General features: G+C 42.0%; 1 long non-coding RNA gene across 1 annotated transcript; it reads left to right on the top strand.

The window, feature by feature from the left end:
• Positions 1-3,210: 3,210 nt before the first annotated feature.
• Positions 3,211-9,112, top strand: LOC122240293. The gene is made up of 4 exons (XR_006219777.1): positions 3,211-3,278; positions 5,816-5,921; positions 8,888-8,984; positions 9,074-9,112. It is a non-coding gene; the product is annotated as an uncharacterized LOC122240293 (long non-coding RNA).
• The last annotated feature ends 524 nt before the right edge of the window (positions 9,113-9,636 follow it).

The raw sequence follows: 9,636 nt of genomic DNA, 5'->3' as shown, positions 1-9,636 counted from the left end.
GAGACAGAAAGACAGAGTGCAAGTTGGGGAGGGGCAGAGAGAGAAGAAGACACAGAACCCAAAGCAGGCTCTTCCAGGCTGTCAGCCCAAAGCCCGACACGGAGCTCGAACCCATGAACTGTGAGATCATAACCCGAGCCGAAGTCAGACATTCAACCGACTGAGCCACCACCCAGGAGCCCCCTCTGATCATTTTTATTTTTTTTTAATTTTTTTTTTAACGTATATTTATTTTTGAGACAGAGAAAGACAGAGCATGAACGGGGGAGGGGCAGAGAGAGAGGGAGACACAGAATCTGAAACAGGCTCCAGGCTCTGAGCCAACAGCCCAGAGCCCGACGCGGGGCTTGAACTCACGGACCGTGAGATCGTGACCTGAGCTGAAGTCGGACGCCCAACCGACTGAGCCACCCAGGCGCCCCTCCTCTGATCATTTTTAAACAACTTGTATGCTCTTCTCCTGTTAATCTGTCTTTGTCGATTTAATTTTTAGGCTCAGCCAAGGGCCCCTAAAAGGGTTAAAGAAAACTTTTTCCTCTAGTACACCCACCCTACTTCCTTTCTTTAGAGTACACATTTAAAATTACCATATTGATTGGTTCTGCTCAGTATTCCGTCCAGCATTTCCATCAGAAGAAATGGATACACCTTCCCCCCCCCCCCACATCCTTGAGTAGCATAGAGTGGGCAATAACATAAAAGTCACCAGTTTAGATGATTAGCGTGCAGTTGGGCTCAAATATTGTACCTTCTCTCAGCCTTGACTTTCTTTTTGTAAAATGGGGATAGCAGTCAGTAGTTGTTGGAAATGAATGCAACATTTATAAATTATTTCATATGATGTCAGGCACAGAGTATGATCTATTATTATTAGTTTCCAGCATATTTTTGCCATCATCAGATGCATCTAAATCACTATTTTTTTTTATTCAGCATACATCACATCTTTATTAACTCACGATTGAGTTATTGAGTTTATATGCTAATGACTTTAATGAATTTATCGTTGAGGAGGAAAAATGTTTACTCTCTTAATGGGGGTCCATGAATTAAACGAACAAAAGATAAACAGGAGGAGAGGCACAAAGTTTTATTAATATTTATTTGTATGAGAGTTCACAGAAAAGAAGTAAAACTCAAGGGAGCTGTTAGACTCAGGAGCTTCTATACCCTTCTTAAATGAAAGAGGGGTGACTGTGTGGCTCAGTCGGTTAAGAACCTACCTGACTTCAGCTCAGGTCATGATCTCCCGGTTGGTTCATGGGTTTGAGCCCCGCATCGGGCTCTCTGCTGTTAGCACAGAGCACGCTTTGGATCCTCTGTCTCCCTCTCTCTCTGCCCCCCCCCCCCCCAGCTCATGCTCTGTCTCTCCCTCTCTCAAAAATAAATAAACATTAAAAAAAAATTTGTAATTGGGGCGCCTGGGTGGCGCAGTCGGTTAAGCGTCCGACTTCAGCCAGGTCACGATCTCGCGGTCCGTGAGTTTGAGCCCCGCGTCAGGCTCTGGGCTGATGGCTCGGAGCCTGGAGCCTGTTTCCGATTCTGTGTCTCCCTCTCTCTCTGCCCCTCCCCCGTTCATGCTCTGTCTCTCTCTGTCCCAAAAAAAAAAAAAAAAAAAAAAAAGTTGAAAAAAAAAAGAAAATTAAAAAAAAAAAAATTTGTAATAAATAAATGAAAGAGGGTTTGGGCTTTCAGGAATGATAAATTTGGGTGCAGAGGGGATCTTAGGCAGAAAACTTGTAGGGCATCTGTTAATTCTCAATTGCCTTCAGCTCCAAATAATCTTTATGCCAATGTGGTATATTTTGTGGTGGCATATTCTGATCCCCTTTATTACTAACATTTTATATGGAAACAGTATTCCCTTCCTTATGTACAAGATTTACCTCCTTGGGGGGCTGCCTGGCTGCTCAGTCAGAAGAGCTTGTGACTCTTGATCTCAGGGTTGTGAGTTAGAGCCCCAAGTTGGGTGTACAGATTACTTAAAAAAAAAATTACTTCCTTTGGGGCTTCCAGTGTGCCTTTTGGTCTACTTTTCTAGGATTTGGGTACAAATCCATGTTGACAATAAGCACTAGATTTATTTCCTTTTGGGGTTATGTACCCTAGGCCAAGAGAGTAATCCCCCTGGGAAGAAGTCTAAAAGGAAAAAGTGATTTAAAATATACTTAGAAGGGGCAGGGGATTAAAAAAAAGTAATAAATAAAATAAATAAAATAAAATAAAATAAAATAAAATAAAATAAAATATACTCCAGAGCCTCTGTTCATGGCTTCATATACATTATTGTGTCCAACCCTCTCAAAAACCTTTTTTTGCTACCTCCTATTAATCTTTAACTGGCAGGTGAGGAAATTAATGCTCAGGAAGGTGAGGAAAATTGCTCAATGTTCATGAAGATAGTAGGTAATAGAGTTAGAATTTAAATTCAGGGGCGCCTGGGTGGCTCAGTTGGTTAAGCGACCAACTTCAGCTCAGGTCACGATCTCACAGTTCGTGGGTTCAAGCCCCACGTCAGCTGGCTCTGGGCTGACAGCTCAGAGCCTGGAGCCTGCTTCCGATTCTGTGTCTCCCTCTCTCTGCACCTCCTCTGCTCATGCTCTGTCTCTCTCTGTCTCTCAAAAAATAAATAAATGTTAAAAAAAAAGTATATATATATATATATATATGTATATGTATATGGAATTTAAATTCAGGTCTGTCTGACTTCATCACATCTTTTACATGAAAATAAAGTAGTGCAAAAGATCTATTTAAAACACTTAGCGTGGGACGCCTGAGTGGCTCAGTCGGTTGAGCGTCCAACTTCACCTCAGGTCAGGATCTTGCAGTTTGTGAGTTCGAGCCCCGCGTCGGGCTCTGTGCTGACAGCTGAGAGCCTGGAGCCTGTTTCAGATTCTGTCTTCCTCTCTCTGCCCCTTCCCCGCTCATGCTCTGTCTCTCTCTGTCTCTCAATAAATGAATAAACATTAAATAAATAAATAAATAAATAAATAAAATGCTTAGCGTGGCGTATGTAAGTGATGAATCACTGAATTCTACTCCTGAAACCATTATTGCACTGTATGTTAGCTAACTAAGATTTAAATTAAAATACATGTATGTTATAAATAAATAAAATGCTTAACACACATAAATGTTTGCATGAAGATACTTGGCATTTGCTACTGTAAATACATATAGTGGAAGACCTGCTTTGCCTTTGTTAACCAGGGATACAGCTCTGATCCACAAAGATACTGGGGAGATGTCTCAGCAAAAAAATAAAGAAGAGAGATGTATGTATTATTTCCCTAAATTGTTTTCTCCCTTCTCCCAATGATAAGCAGATAATGATCCCAGAGATGTCCTCGTCCGTGACACCTGTGAATGTGTTATGCTATGGCAAAAGGACATTAAAGTTGCAGATGGAATTAAACTTGCTAATCAGTTGACCTAACAATAAGGAGATCATTCTCTATTATCTGAATGTTCTCTATTATCTGAATGAGCCAAATAATAGGGTCTTTAAACGTGTAAGCGGGAGGTAGAAGAGACAGGCAGAACAGACAGAGGACTCATCCTGCCATTGCTGGCTCTGAAGATGGAAGGGGGACCGTGAACTGAGCAATGCAGGAAGCCTCTAGAAGTGGGGGAAAAAACAAGGCAATGGATTTTCTTCCACAGCCTCCAGAAAAGACAGCCCTATGACACCTCCGTTTTCACCCAGTGAGACGCATATCACACTTTGATCTATAGAACTGGGAGGTAATAAATTTGTGTTGCTTTAAACCACTAAGTTGTGGTAAATTGTTACAGCAGCAGTAGAGAACTAACACCCACTAACCAGTATGTCAAATGCGGTGGCTAACGGTAGACCTTTTCTGCTGCCTGGAGTCCAGCCAACTGCCAACTTCATTACCTCTTTGCTAACAACAAGAGAATCTATTGTATCACGTGCTTGGGCTAATCGGTGAATAAAGTGCCCAGGAATCATTTTGAGTGGTGGCTTTGCAGGTCTGTGAAAATGATAGTAAAGGATAATTTTCAAAAAGGTAGAATCATAACTCTCATGCAAATATAAAATGAACACGTGTCAAATGTTTTCTATAACTTGTTAAGTAATGAGAGAACCACTGAGACATTAAAATCAGCTCAAAGTGCATTTGAGATGCTCGATGTTTACAGTCAATTTAATACAGGAATGCTAGAAAAGATTGCTGGGTTGGATACAAAACTGCTTGATATCCTACTGAACCACCAACCGTAACCTTAAGGATTGATTATCTTTTCTAGGAGCACCTGGCTGGCTCAGTCAGTGGAGCAAGTGACTCTTGATCTCGGGGGTCATGAGTTCGAGCCCCATACTGGGTATAGAGATTACTTCAATAAATAAAACCTTAAAAAAAAAAAAAAAGGATTATCTTTTCCACCACCCAGACAGGGAGCATTTGCGTCTATAAATCTGAGTAAAGAAATTGTTAGAGTTACCAGAATAGGGGAGATAGATCTCCCTGTCAAAGCACTCTGCCTGAGTTTCCTTCTTTTTTGTTTTTTTTAAAGTTTTATTTATTTTTGAGAGAAAGAGCGCTAGCGAGGGAGAGGCAAAGAGAGAGGAGGACAGAGGATCTGAAGCAGGCTCTACGCTGACAGCAGAGAACCCAACGCGGGGTTGGAATTCATGAACTGTGAGATCATGACCTGAGCCGAAGTCAAATGCTTAGCCAACTGAGGCGCCCCTGAGTCTCCTTCCTGACTGCATTCTAGAGGCGTGTGTGACAGACGACCAATCATTACAGCAAATCTGCTTGGCTTAGCCTTCCCAGCTGAGAAAATGGCAATCCCACTTATGTAGGCAACACACCTTAGAATTATCCTTGACGGCTCTCTTTAGTTCATACTGACCTCTAATTCATCCACATATTCAGTATGCACCAAAACCAGTTTGAGGGCCTACTATGAGACAGCCACTTACAGCCATTTCCTTCTGTCACGGACATCCATTGGTAGACAAAATGGACAAAAATTCTTACCCTCGTGGAACTTGCATTCTCGTGGGGGAGAAGAGCGATCAACAAAGGAGTAAAATCCACAATCTGTAGAATGTCATATGATGACTAGGGCAACGGAGAAAACACTCTTCATGGAAAGGGGTCGGGAAAATTAGGGGGCGGGGCTTAGAATGTAAGGAGAGTTGTGAGGGAATACCTCATAGGCAAGATGGCCATTAAGAAGGGATCCAGAGGGAGTGACAGAGGCAGTCATGCGTATATGGGCTCCAGGCACAAGGATTATGTGCCAGTGTGTTAGAAGAACGATGGGGTTCAGGGCGCACTACCCCAAAATAGGGCGCCTTGGCATATTGATTATTTTCAGCTGAAGGAGTTAGAACCAGAGAAACAAGAATGTCATTCTGACCTTCTCCTGAGCCTTCTTCCTTGAAATAGGTCTTAGAAGCCTCATGGCAGAGGCACCTTCCCGATACCTGAAGGAAAGGAACACCCCTATCTCCAAAGACAAAGGGATGCTGTGAGGAATCTGAACAGGACTTACTGAGTTCCCTCCAGTTTACTACAATTACATCATACTCTCAGACATATCATATTTCTCCTCGACCGTCAGCTTGTCATCCCACCTGGCATAAAAATCCTCAGGGGTAACCATTCCTTTGGGTCTTCGTTTCCTTATGAAGGCTCCCTTGTCAAAATTATATCAGAACATTTATAATATATATGAACATTTATAATATATATATAATATATATATATATAATATATAATCAAAATTATATTCAGAACATTTATATGCTTCTCCTTTGTTACTCTGTCTTTGTCAGTTTGGCTTTCAGACCCAGCCAGAGACCCTACGAGGGTCAAAGAGAACACTTTCCTCCCCTACCGGAACAGCAAGCATAGTGTGTGTGGACCAGAAGGAGACCAGAGGTGAGGAACGGGAGACGAGGGATAAAGAAGTGTGAGAGCGCCAGGGAGGGAGGAGGAGGGAGGGAGGAATGGAATAAAGATTATTAGATCTGACTCTGGCTTTTACTCTGATGGAGAAATATTGGGAGAATTTGAGTAGAGGAGTAATGTGATCTGATTTACCTTTTTAACAGGATCACCCTGGCTGTTTGTGTTAAGAATAGGCATGAGAGGGGAGCCTGAGTGGCTCAGTTGGTTAAGCATCCGACTTGGGCTCAAGTCATGATCCCACAATTTGTGATTTCAACCTCCGAATGGGGCTCTGTGCTGGCAGCCTGGAGCCTGCTTCGGATTCTGTGTCTCCCTCTCTCTCTGCCCTCCCCTGCTCACATTCTGTCTCTCTCTTTCAAAAATAAATAAATATTAAAAAAAAATTTTTTAAAGAGAATAGGCATGGGAAACAAGGATAGAAGCTGGTAGATCCTTTAGGAGGCATTTGCAATAGACCAGAGTGATAACAGTAGAAATGATGAGAAGTGGTCAGATATTGAAGATATAGATATTAAAAAGTGTGTGTGTGTGTGTGTGTGTGTGTACTTTTTTAAAAGTAAGCTCTACACCCAAATGTGGGGCTTCAACTTATGACTTCAAGGTCAACAGTCATTTTCTCTACTGACTGAGCCAGCCAGGTGCCCCTGAATATATTTTGAAGCTAAAGCCAACCAAATTTACTGACATAACAGATGTAGGATATAAGAAAAAGAAAGAAAACGTAAGTGCCTCCAAGCTTTTTCTTTTTTAATGTTTATTTATTTTTTTGAGAGACAGAGACAGAGACAGAGCACGAGTGGGAGAGGGACAGAGAGAGAAGGAGACACAAAATCCAAAGCAGACTCCAGGCTCCTAGCTGTCATCACAGAGCCTGATGCGGGGCTCGAACCCACAAACTGTGAGATCATGACCCGAGCCGAGATCAGACGCTTAACTGACTGAGCCACCCAGGTGCCCCACCTCCAAGCTTTTTGACATAAGAATAGACTTTAGCGATTATCCTGTAAGAGAATATGTAGAGCTGCCATATTCTTTTTTAACAATTGCACAGTATTCCCTTGTGTAGAGATATTGAATGGACATTTTTGTTATTATACAATATAGACACACTGATGAACATTTTTGTTATTTGTACCATTGTATAATCACAATATCCTTAAACGTGTATCAGTGCACACAGATGCAATCATAACTATAAAAGAAGTTCCTTAAAGTGTCACTGGTAGGGGCGCCTGGGTGGCTTGGTCGGTTAAGCGTCCGACTTCGGCTCAGATCATGATCTCACGGTCCGTGAGTTCGAGCCCTGCATCGGGCTCTGTGCTGACAGCTCAGAGCCTGGAGCCTGTTTCAGATTCTGTGTCTCCCTCTCTCTGCCGCTCCCCCATTCATGCTCTCTCTCTGTCTCAAAAATAAATAAACGTTAAAAAAAATTTTTTTTAAAAAGTGTCACTGGTAGGTCAAAATACACGTATGTTTGGTATTTCAGTAACTATAGCAAAATTGCTACCTAAAGAAGTTGTCTCTATTTTCTTTTCCTCCTTTTTTACAATTTTATTTTATTTTTTAAAGTAATCCCTACATCCAACATGGGGCTCTAATTCAAAACCCCAAGTTCAAGAGTCACACACTCTACAGCTGAGCCAGCTAGGCACTCTTGTATTTTCTTTTTTCTTTTTTCCTTCTCTTTCCCTTTTTTTCTTTTTTGCTTTTTTGCCCCTGTGTTTTCTTTTTCTCTTTCTTTTTTTTTTTTTAAGTTTATTTATTTAGTTTGGGAGAGACAGAGACAGTGCAGGTGGGGGAGGGACAGAGAGAGAGCAGGAGAAAGAGAGAATCCCAAGCAGGCTTCGTGCTGCCCATGCAGAGCCCAATGCAAGGCTCAAACTCACAAAACCGTGAGATCATGACCTGAGCCAAAACCAGAGTCAGATGCTTAATTGACTGAGCCACCCAGGTGCCCCTGCCCCTGTATTTTCTTAGGTGGGTACATTAATGTCTAATGCCAGAATTGGGCATATTCCTGGGTCCCTTTATAGAGATAAGTCAGGGTAGGGATGGCATGTGAAAATGTCACCTCATTCATAATGTGGCGACAAAATGGTTAAAAACCTGTGCTTTTGATGACTTCTTATCTAAGCCTTGTAATTTTATAGTTGTCTTTTTCTATCTTTCAAATTTTTTCTTTCTGCCTTTCCAACCATCCGTATGCACATCCATTAATACACACACACACACACACAGGAAACATACATTTCTCCTATGGACACTTGTTAACTAAAGATAAGCTATAATTCCCATAGAAAGATGATCTATGATCAATTGAATAGACACGTTTGATGTTTTTGGTTTGTCGCAATACATTTACGCTGAACTGACAGCAACATCATATATTTACAAGACGATGGTTAGGGTTAGAAATCGATTATTCGACCATAAATGAGCTTTCTGCACATAAACCAAAATTATGGAATGAAAAAGCAAGACTGGTGGATTCTAGCATCAAGACTGTTCGTGGGACATTTGAAAGTGTTGCCCCTAAGAAGTATCTAGGTGTGTTTAGCTTTAGTAATTCTCCACTTTATGCTAGATTCAACCATTTTCCCAAAAGGTTTAAACTGTAAGTAAAGAGAAGTTTTGGGGCGCCTGGGTGGCTCAGCAGGTTAAGCGTCCGACTTCGGCTCAGGTCACGATCTCACAGTCTGTGAGTTCGAGCCCCGCGTCCAGCTCTGTGCTGACAGCTCAGAGCCCGGAGCCTGTTTCAGATTCTGTGTCTCCCTCTCTCTCTGCCCCTCCCCTGCTCATGCTCTGTCTCTCTCTGTCTCAGAAATAAATAAAAAACATTAAAAAAAGTGTTTAAAAACAAGAGAAGTTTAAGTTTTTTGAAGCCATCAACTATGATGTCACGTGATTACTCATGGTTCTTTCATTTTTGTACCGAGAACGATTTGCAATGATAACTCAAGTAGAGAAAGCAACAACAGTGGTCCTAAGCGGCTATGGCTTCTGTCGCCTAACAGCTTGAGAGTCTTGGCAAAGGTGATTATTTTACTATCTATCACCAAGGTAGTCTCATTTTTTAACTTTTTTTTAAATTTTTTTTTAACGTTTATTTATTTTTGAGACAGAGAGAGACAGAGCATGAACGGGAGAGGGGCAGAGAGAGAGGGAGACACAGAATCCGAAGCAGCCTCCAGGCTCCGTCCAAGCTGTCAGCACAGAGCCCGACGCAGGGCTCGAACTCAGGAACAGTGAGATCAAGACCTGAGAGGAAGTCGGATGCTTCACCGAGGGAGCCACCCAGATGCCCCAAAGGGCGATTAATTTGTGAAGAAAGGATAAAACAAAGGAAAAAAAGGGCTTGAGTTTCTAGGAGTGGTAAATTGTGAGAAGGTAAACGTATGGGGGAAACTAATGGCGAATAAGGGTTACTTTAGTCAGGTTTGTTTGTGCAGACCCATCTCGGTGCTGTACCCCTCTTACGGTGTCCAGTGATTAAAAGTCTGTTGTCCTTTTCCTGGTATGGGAGAGGGGAGGAGGACACCTTCACAAAGGGAAATTGATGCCCTAATTTTAGGCAGATAGGGAGAGGGGAAGGATAGAGAGCTTTTCTGGCATCTGCTGTTTCTTTCCTTTTTATTTTAAGTTTGTTTACAGAGAGAGAGAGGGAAAGAGAGAGATTGAGATTGAG

The sequence above is a fragment of the Panthera tigris genome, chromosome B4, assembly GCF_018350195.1.
Source record: "Panthera tigris isolate Pti1 chromosome B4, P.tigris_Pti1_mat1.1, whole genome shotgun sequence".
Classification (NCBI taxonomy): Eukaryota; Metazoa; Chordata; class Mammalia; order Carnivora; family Felidae; genus Panthera; species Panthera tigris.
The sequence above is the reverse complement of the archived record's forward strand: the minus strand, read 5'-3'. Positions and strand labels throughout refer to the sequence as shown.